Consider the following 11,908-nt stretch of genomic DNA (forward strand, 5'->3'; position numbering starts at 1 on the left):
ACCCCTTTCTTTACATTCACGGTACATGGCGGCAAGAAGGGGCGCGCTCTTGCTCGCCGTGATTTTAAACATTTCTATGGGGATACCATTAGGGCCTGACGCTTTCCCGCCCCACAGGTCTTGGATGGCCTTTTCGACACCTGCCACTGTAATCTCAAGGTCCAGGTTGGAGCGTTCCTCCTCGGTAAGGAGCGGTAGCGAGATGTGGTGGAGAAGCGAGGCGGAATCTTCCTCAGTATATGTTGAGCTGGATGTGTAGAGCAATCGGTAATAGTGGCCAAACGCGTCTGCTATGTCCTGTGGCGCAGTAAGAGGAGGAGGTGAATCAGTCACAAGCTCTACGACCACGCGCTGGGCCCTATCCCTGCAATCTAGCAAGGCCAGTCGGCTTCCTAAAATATGATAGTAAGTAAAATGGTTAACAGTTTAGCCTTGTACAGTGGTTTTTGGTAAGCAATGTGCTGGGCCAGCAAATGTCTCAAAGCTGAAACTGCTATTTTGCATTCTTCCAGGATCGAAAAGTGACCAGCAAAGATATTTTTGGTATTGAACAGACGAGAACTGGTCAGGAGGGCATCTGCACACACTCACACACACATTTTATTTTTGTTTTCTCATCTTGCGGGCACGGTCGTGTTTTTCATTTATCTTCCACAGGCCTTGCCTGAAACAGGTACCTGGATAGGCTCCAGGAGACTATCTTGGTGTGTTTACGATACTTCTTGGTAGATCTCAGTACTCGCTGCGACTTCCCTGATGATTTAGCTTGGTAGCTGGTCGTTACTTTTGTTTACAGCACAAAGTGGAGATCCTGAATTGGTACTGCCTTTATCCCCGTTTTTCCTTGAGGACCGAGATCCAGTTTCCTTCAAAGGTCTCTGACCAGAAGGTCCTCCTAACGATGTGCTATTACAGTCTTTTTTTCCTTGAGTATCTTTACAGTCCTTTTTTCCTTAAGTACTTTCAGTTTACCAGTTTGCCTTGTGTTCCCCCCTCCCCCCACTTCCCCATTGGCTCACAGTGCTAGGCATTAGAATGATTAGGGCACCATTTAGGTCCAGTTTTCAGTACGGATATTTTGTCCTCCGTTATAACTCAAACATCTGTAGATTGTCCTCGTTCTACTCGCTATACGTCATAATTCTCTGAAAGCATATGTATAATTTAATACAAGACATTTTTCCTTTATTCAATAGCAAGGCATCAGTGCCAATTTACTCTACAAGTTAGAAACTGGTATACTGCAAAAAATAATATAAAGATATGCAAAGGCTTATGCACTTCTCTTCTGCATGCGGTACTCAGTTGAGCTAGGGGAGTCCGAGCATGAACTCTGCCGTCGTTCATCCTCTACCGCCGTTCATCCTCTCCCGTTGGATTCTCAATGAGGAGCAATGAGGATTCGAGGGGAGAAGCTTTTATAATTGTGGGACCCAAAATGGCCGCCAGATCATCCGGATCTCGTGAGTGCTCCAGTTCTACTTCGAGTTGGCATCGAAGCTGCGGAAGTGGTCCGAACAGTGTGGCAGATAAGTAGTGAAGTCCTTAGGGATTGCCGGGTGATTCTGCTGTTTTACATGGATGTTTCCTGTGCAAACACTGATTAAGGAACATATTTATCTAGTCAAACATATGCACATAGGAAAACACTGTTTTGGGTGCATACATTATTCAGGAGTGTTTGATCCCTATTTGATAGTGCTAAAGGTTTTGCCACAATAACTAATTCTAAAATCGGTTGTTTATGCCCCCTTAACTACCACTAGGACCAAGATTCTTAGTTTATGTTGCTGGAGCTCCCTGACAAATAATTTTAAAAATGCATCCTGTCCATTCTATTTCTGTGCAGTCTGGCTGCATGCATGACCCTAGAGATAAAACTGTTAATTTCTGGTATTTCCCAATGATGGATAAAATACAGATGGAACAACAAAATGAGCAAAGGAGAATAAATATGAATGACAGTTTATTGAAAATTTGAATGATCATGATGACGTTTTCAGAGGTATGCCCTAAAAATGTAAGCTGTCTGCTATTGTACTATAAAGTCCTTGAATGTATGGGAAGGTGACTAGGATCCTAGATAAAGTAGGTATAGTTGTTGACACTACTGCGTTCTTGTAGGTGACGATTCTACATATGAGAGCATTTGACCAAAATACTGTAAATCAAGTGCATGAACATATAGGCATGTGGCCATACATCTAAAGGTATACTCACTTTAGATGTTGGCAGGGTTCACCTACCCTATTTCCTGTAAAACAGCAAATATGTCCCATTATTGGGCTACTGGGTAACAATGTGTTCGAGGCATATGAGCTGCAGATTGTACACTTAGCATAGATCGCCATCTGGTGTTGGGCCCGGATGTTTGCAGTTTGTTTTTCTTCTTGGACAGTCTTTGGAAGTCACGAGTTTGGTGACTCCTCCTTCGGTCCGTACTGCGCATGGGCTTCGCTCCATCCTCAGATTGTTTTTTTCCGCCATCGGGCTCGTATGTGATACTTCGTGCTCCGGCTTCGAACTTCTACGGTTCCAGCCTCGACGGAAAATCCTCGTTTCTTCGAGTTTCTTCATCATCATCTTCATTTCTCGAAGCGGCACTTTCTCCATCCCGTACATCGGCACCGGCCTTCGGGCCCTCCTCGACTCCGGTCCCGGCCGATGGAAAGGACTCCGTTCAAAAAGTGCCCAAAATGTGGGTCTAAATTTCCCCACACCGACCTCCATCAGGTGTGTAATCTTTGCCTCTCTCCAGAACACGAGGCCAGAGACTGCCCCGCCTGTAAGTCTTTTCGATCGAAGAAGACCATCCGGGATCGAAAAGCTCGACGCACCATGGCGCACTCATCGTCTGCAGCTCCACCGGACATCTTCGGAGACGGCGCCGAAGCTTCGGGGCAAATACACACCGAGCAGGAGGAAGACGTCGTCAGCGCTTCCGAGGCCGACGACTCCGACGTGGAAGACATCACACCGGCGCAGCGGGTCGTGAGTACTGTGCCCCCTCCCACCCCCGCGCCCAAAACCAAAGAGACTCAGGTTACTCCCTCGCCTGCCAGCCTGGCCAAAACCAAGACCAAAGCTTCTATCACCCCACCTTCGGGCCCGGTGTCGAAGCCTCCAAAGTCTCACGGCAGCTCGGGATCGAGCCAGCCGACGCCCGGTGCCGAAAAACAGCATCCGGCACCGAAGAAAGTAATATCCAGCTCGACTCCGAAGCCACCGGTGCCGAAGCCTGGACTCTCGACGCCGACCAAACACAAATCAGTCGGCACCGACGCTCCGGCGCCGAAAACTCCCTCGACGCCGAAAAAACCGGAGGCCCCAAAAAAGCATGGCGCACAGAAACCATCGAAGCCCTCGGTTCCGAAATCATCGGTGCCGACGGACGATTCTGCACCATTGGCTCTGTTTACACCAGACCCTTTACAAAAGACTCTGTCCAAAGATCCAAAGACTGGGCTATTGACTTTAATTATCAAGAAAAGACGCCTTGATACTCCGGCTCCTCCCCCACCGCCCAAACGGAAGGACTCTGCTACTTCTCCCCTCAGAGTGCCCTCCCCACTACCGCCTCCCCTACCTCCTCCACCTCCTCCACCCCCTCCCCCTCCCAGGTCTCCGCCACCTTTACCTCATTACTCTCCGACCCCGTCCCCAGATCCGGACGACGGGGACCCGGACAATTACCCGGCGGACGCCCCAATGGATCCCACTCCACCGGGGACCCCAGACCCATGGGAGGATTACAATAACCCTGATATACCCGATATACCTCAGGACGACCTATACCCATCCAGGCCGTCTCCTCCAGAGGACTCCTTAGGGTTTCATCATTTAGTGCAGAGAGCAGCACACTACCATGGGGTGGACATGCACACTGAACCAGTGGAAGACGACTTCTTACTGGATACATTTGACATACAGGACAAATCCACATCTATTTTACCCATGCTTAAGGGTGTCACCAAGCATGCCGCAGAGGTGTTCAAAGACCCTGTCAGGGCCAGGGTACTAAACCCTAGAATAGAGAAAAAGTACAAGGCGGCACCCACAGACCCTGCATACATTAAGGGCCCTGCTCCCTTAGATTCCCTAGTTGTCTCTACAGCTAGAAAGCGGGCTAACTCCCAGTCCTCAGGAGAAGCCCCACCGCCAGACAAGGAATCCAAACTCCTAGACGCGTCTGGCAAACGCACCGCCTCTCAAGCTGCAAACATGTGGCGCATTGCAAACACACAAGCGCTACTTGCGCGCTATGACAGAGCACACTACGACGAACTTGAGGCTCTTATGCAGCACCTTCCCGAGAAACACAAGCGTAGGGCTCATGAGCTAATACAGGAGGGTAAACTAATTACAAACACCTCCATTAAGTGTGCCCTCGATGCAGCCGACACTGCTTCTAGAGCCATAAATACCAGTGTCCTGCTTCGTCGCCATGCCTGGCTCAGGATCTCAGGGTTCAAGCCTGAAGTCCAGGCGTCCATACTCAATCACCCCTTTGACCAACAAACTCTCTTTGGGCCAAAGGTAGACGAAGCGTTGGAAAAGATGAAAAAGGACACAGACACAACAAAGTCTATGGGGGCACTCCAAACACAAGCCTCTAAACGTTCCTTTCGACGCTCCTCCTTTCGTGGTACAGGCAGAGGCTTCTCCACCGATAGCACCTCTACCTCCTACAAGTCCCCTCCTCAAAATACCTTTTCAAAGGGCAGCCAAAGGGGTGGTTACAGAGGCAACAACAATAAGGGCAGGGGCAAAACTAACACCACCCGTTCTGCCACCCCGCCCGCACAATGACTTCCCTCCGCTCCCCCCAGACCATTCCACTCCGGTTGGGGGCAGACTACAAAACTTTATCCACGCATGGGAGTCCATAACATCGGACAAATGGGTGACCCAAATCATTCGGTCAGGGTACTGTCTCGAGCTAACATCTACCCCACCCAATATCCCACCAAGGCACTGTCCAATGTCTCAAGAACATTCCACACTGCTCAAACAGGAGGTACTCTCCCTCCTCCAAAAACACGCTATAGAGCAGGTCCCCATCGCTCAGCAAAATCTAGGGGTTTACTCCCTATATTTCTTAATACCAAAGAAAGACGGGACCCTCAGGCCCATTCTGGACCTCCGGCCTCTAAATGCCTACATACATTCAGACCATTTCCACATGGTCACCCTACAACAAGTCCTCCCGCTCCTCTGTCAGGGAGACTTTCTTACAACCTTGGATCTGAAAGACGCATACTTTCACATTCCAATACACCCCTCTCACAGGAAATACCTCAGGTTCGTGGTGGACGGGCAACATTACCAATTCACGGTTCTCCCCTTCGGGGTCACCACCGCACCACGGGTGTTTACCAAATGCCTAGCGGTAGTAGCAGCACACCTCAGACGTCAACACATTCACGTCTTCCCTTACTTAGACGACTGGCTGATAAAAGCCGCGTCCTACCACCAATGTGTGCAACATACAAACAGCACCATCCAACTGCTCCACCAGCTAGGCTTCACGGTGAACTACCAAAAGTCCCACCTCATACCATCTCACACAAAGCAATATCTCGGGGCCACTATAGACACCTCCAAAGGTATTGCCTATACAAACTCAGCCAGAATCACAAGCATTCAAGCCTTACGCAAAACATTCCTTCCCCAACACTCTCTTCCAGCAAGAGTGTTCATGAAGCTCATAGGAATGATGGCGTCTTGCATCTTCATAGTGCCCCATGCAAGACTCCACATGCGTCCACTTCAAGAGTGCCTAGCACAACAGTGGAACCAGGCCCAGGGTCAGCTGACGGATCTGGTGTTGGTGGACGGCCGCACACATCACTCTCTGCAGTGGTGGAACACCACAAACCTTTCCAAAGGGCGGCCGTTCCTGGACCCGGTTCCTCAGGTGATTCTAACAGCGGACGCATCGCTCTCCGGCTGGGGAGCGCACCTCCTACACCTCACAATGCAAGGTCTATGGACGCCACAGCAAAAATCGCTCCACATCAACCATCTGGAGCTCTTGGCGATCTTTCTAGCCCTAAAATCTTTCCAAAAACAGATTTCGGGCAAAGCAGTCCTCATTCGCACAGACAACATGACTGCAATGTATTATATCCAAAAACAGGGGGGGACACACTCTCCCCAGCTCTCCCGCTTAGCCCAGAGCATATGGAGATGGGCAATTCCCCAAAACATCTTTCTCCTGGCACAGCACGTTCCAGGCGTACAAAACACCATGGCAGATCTGCTCAGCAGACAAACGCAACAACTACACGAATGGGAACTGCATCCACAAGTTCTTCAGCCATTCTTCCAACAGTGGGGGCATCCTCAGATAGACCTCTTCGCCACCCACGAAAACAAAAAATGCCCAAGCTTCGCCGCCAGATACCCACACCCATTGTCCAAGGGCAATGCGATATGGATGAACTGGTCAGGCAGATTTGCATACGCCTTTCCACCTCTCCCACTAATTCCATTAGTGGTAAGGAAGCTACAACAACACTCCCTCACACTCATTCTAGTAGCTCCGACGTGGGCCAGGCAGCCGTGGTACACCACGCTACTACAACTGTCAGTGGTACCACATCAAAAACTGCACCTATCCCCATGCCTCCTAACCCAGAACCATGGAGAAATCAGGCACCCGGACCCAGCTCAGCTCAACCTGGCGATCTGGCTCCTGAAATCTTAGAATTCGGATACCTTAACCTTCCCCCTGATTGCATGAACATCATCATGGAAGCCAGACGTCCTACCACTAGAGCATGCTATGCCGCAAAGTGGAAAAGATTTGTAATTTACTGCCGTAACAATACAATCAACCCTTTAGATGCATCCATACAGCACATCATATGCTATCTGCTCCATCTTCACAGGTGTAACCTGGCATATTCATCCATACGCCTACACCTAGCAGCGATCGCTGCTTATCTACAAAACAGACAGCATTTATCACTCTTCAGAGTGCCCGCTATTAAAGCCTTCATGGAAGGCCTTAAACGAGTAATTCCTCCCAGGGCACCACCTTCCCCTGTATGGAATCTAAATTTAGTTCTTACACGACTAATGGGTCCGCCCTTCGAACCAATGCATAAATGCGAGCTACAGTTTCTCACCTGGAAAACAGCTTTTCTCGTAGCTATCACTTCCCTTAGAAGGGTTGGTGAAATACAAGCGTTCACTATACAGGAACCCTTCATACAAATACATCACAGCAAGGTCATACTTCGCACAAATCAGAAGTTTCTGCCCAAGGTCATTTCCCCCTTCCATCTCAATCAATCGGTGGAATTACCTGTCTTCTTCTCGCAACCTCAATCTGTTGCAGAAAGGGCCTTACACACACTCGATGTGAAAAGAGCTTTGCTATACTACATACAAAGAACGCAACCCTTCAGGAAGACTAAACAATTGTTCGTTTCCTTCTCTCCACCACATAAAGGCAACCCCATTTCTAAATCAGGGATAGCTAGGTGGATTGTAAAATGCATACAAATTTGCTATCAAAAGGCAAAAAGAACATTATCTGTTCCGCCTAAAGCCCATTCTACAAGAAAGTTAGGGGCTTCTATGGCTTTTCTAGGGAATATACCCTTAGATGACATCTGCAAAGCAGCCACATGGTCTACACCGCACACTTTCACAAAACATTACTGTGTAGATGTGCATTCCAAGCAGCAAGCTAGAGTGGGCCAGGCTGTACTAAAGACACTTTTTCAAACCACTGCAACGGATACCGGTGGTCGCCGCTAAGGTTGGGTACTGCTATATAATCTATGCTAAGTGTACAATCTGCAGCTCATATGCCTCGAACGGAATATGCTACTTACCAGTATGCATCTGTTCTTGGCATGTAGAGCTGCAGAGTTGTACACGCCCACCCGCTTCCCCGGCTACCTGTATCCGTTCCAGTACATCTTATTTAGATACAACACACATGGGTTTCTCACTGCTATTACTAGGCTCCATCATTTCCCTGTTGGCGAAAAACAATCTGAGGATGGAGCCGAAGCCCATGCGCAGTACGGACCGAAGGAGGAGTCACCAAACTCGTGACTTCCAAAGACTGTCCAAGAAGAAAAACAAACTGCAAACATCCGGGCCCAACACCAGATGGCGATCTATGCTAAGTGTACAACTCTGCAGCTCTACATGCCAAGAACAGATGCATACTGGTAAGTAGCATATTCCTTTTCATCATTTATGTCTATGCACGGCACACAGTTCATAATCAATGATGACACTCTTTGGCAGTCATGTCGGGATCAGGCAATTTTGTCATCTGCTAACTCAGTTCGCTAAAGGTTGTGGCTGAACCGAACATGGCTGTGATGTAGTTAAAGGGCAGGCTATTCATACTTGAGTCTGGAGCCATTCAGAAAGGAAGTGAGTTCTTTATTTCATTGTATGCCCTTAGGTTACAGCAACATCGGTCATTCACGGAGTTCCTATTATTCGATGTAATTCTGTTAAGAAATGTGCCTTGTTTCCTAGTTACTGAGGTTCATTCGAGTGGGGAACAGTTTGTTTGATGATTTGTGTGAATTGACATGTGCCATATACAACTTAATGGTAATGCATCTATTGAGTCAGTGAGTTTACATAGAAGTTGATGTCTGTTGTTTGGAAATTGCAGTTTGTTAATGGCTGTTGTGTGCCAAATGCTTAATACTGCAAGACAGGTTGAGTAGTTTAAAAAATTATCCGACGGTATGTTGTTTTGGGAGTATAGCCTGAGCATTTACCTTCAACTTCATATATTTTGGTATCATGAAGGCTAGTCAGCAATGCGGGGAAGAGGGTGCAGTTACCATCTGCGTGTTGATGTGTACTGTCGTAGACTTGAGTATGTTGTTGCGAGCTGGGGTAAGAGCAGTACCCCATCGCTAGAGTTAGTATTCAAGGAGCACCTTGTGGTATCCACAGTTGGGGAAGAATGGTACCCTGTAATAAAAGGTTTTATGGGGAGAGTGGGTGCCCCGTGGGAGTGTTGTGGAAGAGCAGAAGTATCATGTTGGGAGAGGTTGCAAAGGGAGGTACCCAGTGGAATGAAAATGTGGGAAGGTGTAGTACCCTGTGGGGAATAGCCACAAGATTTGCTTGAGTGTGCTGTGCCTCCGGTAACATTTGTCTTTCTCCACAAATGAGAAAAATTGTCAGTTCAGTTCAGTTCAAAATGCTTTATTCGGTTTGTTTACACAACCATATAGCAGACATAAAATATAAAACATACAGCAATCATGCAATAAAACTATAAAAGGGACAAAATATATAGGCCAATAACATTGAATGTGTACGAAACATACTAACTGGGATACAATCTCCACAAATAATACCAATACGTAATAGAATAGTCGATATAAATACAAGGGGAGAAGGCTCTGATAGACTCAATAAATTTACATGTGCTGGTTGCTAAAGTGCTGAGTGATGTGCAAAATACGCAATATAAAGTGCAGTTCCCGTGTCGGGACATGTACAAATATCGCGAGGAAAGACTACAGTACTCAACAAAATGACAAGTGCAACTTGCTAAAATTCTAAATGATTAAATAACAGTAGATTTTCTGGCGGTCATACATTTTAGAATATAAGTAGCTACATGAAAACATATATCTGCGCTTTCCAGAGTAAACATTAGCTGCATCGCATTCCTGGTAGACCGAACATTATATTTTAAAAAGATAGGTTTTAAAAAGTGTCTTCTTAAAAAAGTATAAAATTTACAAAACAACATAAAATGACAACAACTCTGTTTGGATGAGTCGTCACAGAGGCATAAAGTGTTACTATGCTGCCTAATGATGGGGAAAGACACAAGGTGGTGTACTATACCAAGCCTTAGACGAGTAAGAACGAAACGGTGAGATCTTCTTGAGACTTCCGTTAAGTATAGCTGGAAACCTTCACTCGTGTTGTTTTCACAATAAAAAACAGAGGTACATTGTTTGGCACAGACAGGTTCTCTAGATTTTCTTGAGTTGCATAGAAAAGACACCTTAAGCTCTGATTTAGATATACTGGCAGCTTCCTCCGGCATTAAAAAAGGATCCAAATTAAAAAGAAGCTTGTACTAGTAATGGATGTGTCTGAGCCAGGGAATATGCAAACAATGGTCCAACCTTAGACAGTCTCTGATTACTTTTTGGGTGAATATGGTTTCAGTTTTAGACCAAATGGATCGCCATAAGGCCAATGGCCGTAGAGCTACAAGATCTTTGATATAATCTAGACCCACTTCTCTGTGGATTAGCTCTGTAGAGGCTGATGCGGGGGCACTCAGAAGACGCCTCAAAAATGAGTTTTCGGCAAGTTGGATGCGGTTACCACAAAGGGTATGGTGGCCCCACACACCAGCCCCAAACAAAGCAGATGATAGACATCTGGCTTTGTAAATCGAAATCATATCCTTAATTCTACTGTTCCCAAACTTGGAGGCAAATCTAAATACACCGTTATTATTCTTTACCATTTTAAGGCGCACATTCATTGTCCCATCTCCCATCACCAGAGAATGTAACGCCAAGATAACAAAAATTGTTAACGATTTGAATTTTTGCCTCATCCAGGTAGAAGGTCCTTTTAACCCCTTTCTTCCTCCCGCAAGACATTACAAATGTTTTTTCTTTATTAATTAGCAGTTTCCTGCTGTCGATAAACCTCAGGAAGCTGCCAATTAAGCGTTGGAGGCCGATTTGGGTACGTGACAAGAGGACGGCATCATCCGCATACAACAGTATTGGGATTGGGTCGCCATCTACTCGAGGGGCGTCAGCTGGAACCTGTCTAAGGGTTGTATCAATTTGATTAATAAATAAGGAGAATAACAAGGGGGCTAAAACACACCCTTGCCTGATGCCTCTGGTCACTCTAAAAAAAGGTGTAGATTCCCCATCAGACCCGAAACGCACTTTACTGGAAAGCCTTTCATATAATCTAGCCAGGAAGTGTACAATATCTTTTGGTGCACCCATCTCCAAAAGTATGGGCCATAAAATTGAATGTTCGACCAAATCAAAAGCGCTGCTAAGATCAGCAAAACATAGAAATAGGTTCCCTTTTTTGACCGTAATGTATTTGTTTATGATGAGGTCGAGGTTCAGGCACTGCTCCATTGTACCTAATTCCCTACTAGGGGCTTTACCCCCGCTATTCTTTGACAGCCCCAAATAAACCTCATCCAGTCTAATGGATAAAGGTGACGATAGCCATACAGAATTGTGATTTGTTACAAAATCTAAAACCAACCTATCTGGGTTAAAAATGTTAGTAAAATGGTCTATCCAGGCGTTGCAGTTTACATGTGATGTTAATTCGGGAATGGTGTCATTCTTTAAAAAAGGGCAGTTAATTGTCTCCCAAAATAATCTATTGTTATTTGTGTCTGCCGCTAAATTGAGTTTGTGCCATAACTCCTCTTGTATTTCTTTTTTCCGAACTTCCAAGGAAATCTTGTAATTATGGCGTTCGGCTTTAATACAAGTGGTATCCCTGGGTTTGGTGGCCAGAGCGGCTTTTAATTTCGACAGGGCCTGTGTACAATTCTTGTCAAACCAGCCGACTGACCTAGTTTTCAATGGCCTACTCCTACCTGTCAATAAGCCCTCAATAACGGTGTTAATTTTATAAAATTTAGAGAGCAGTGTGGCGGGTACTATCTCATTACTTAGGCAGTAGTAAATTTCTGTTATACATTTAGTTATGATCTCGTCCAGAAGTATAACAGGATTAACATTGGCCCACTTAATTCTTACCCCATTGGGTCTCTCTGCGACTATATCTCTATCAAGACTGCTGGGGTCTAGATGTATGTGTCCCCATGTCAGTAATGTTACAGAGATACTATTATGATCACTTACTGCTTGCTCTGTTATCCATAAATCGGTATACG

Source organism: Triturus cristatus, chromosome 11, assembly GCF_964204655.1.
Source record: "Triturus cristatus chromosome 11, aTriCri1.1, whole genome shotgun sequence".
NCBI classification, from domain to species: domain Eukaryota; kingdom Metazoa; phylum Chordata; class Amphibia; order Caudata; family Salamandridae; genus Triturus; species Triturus cristatus.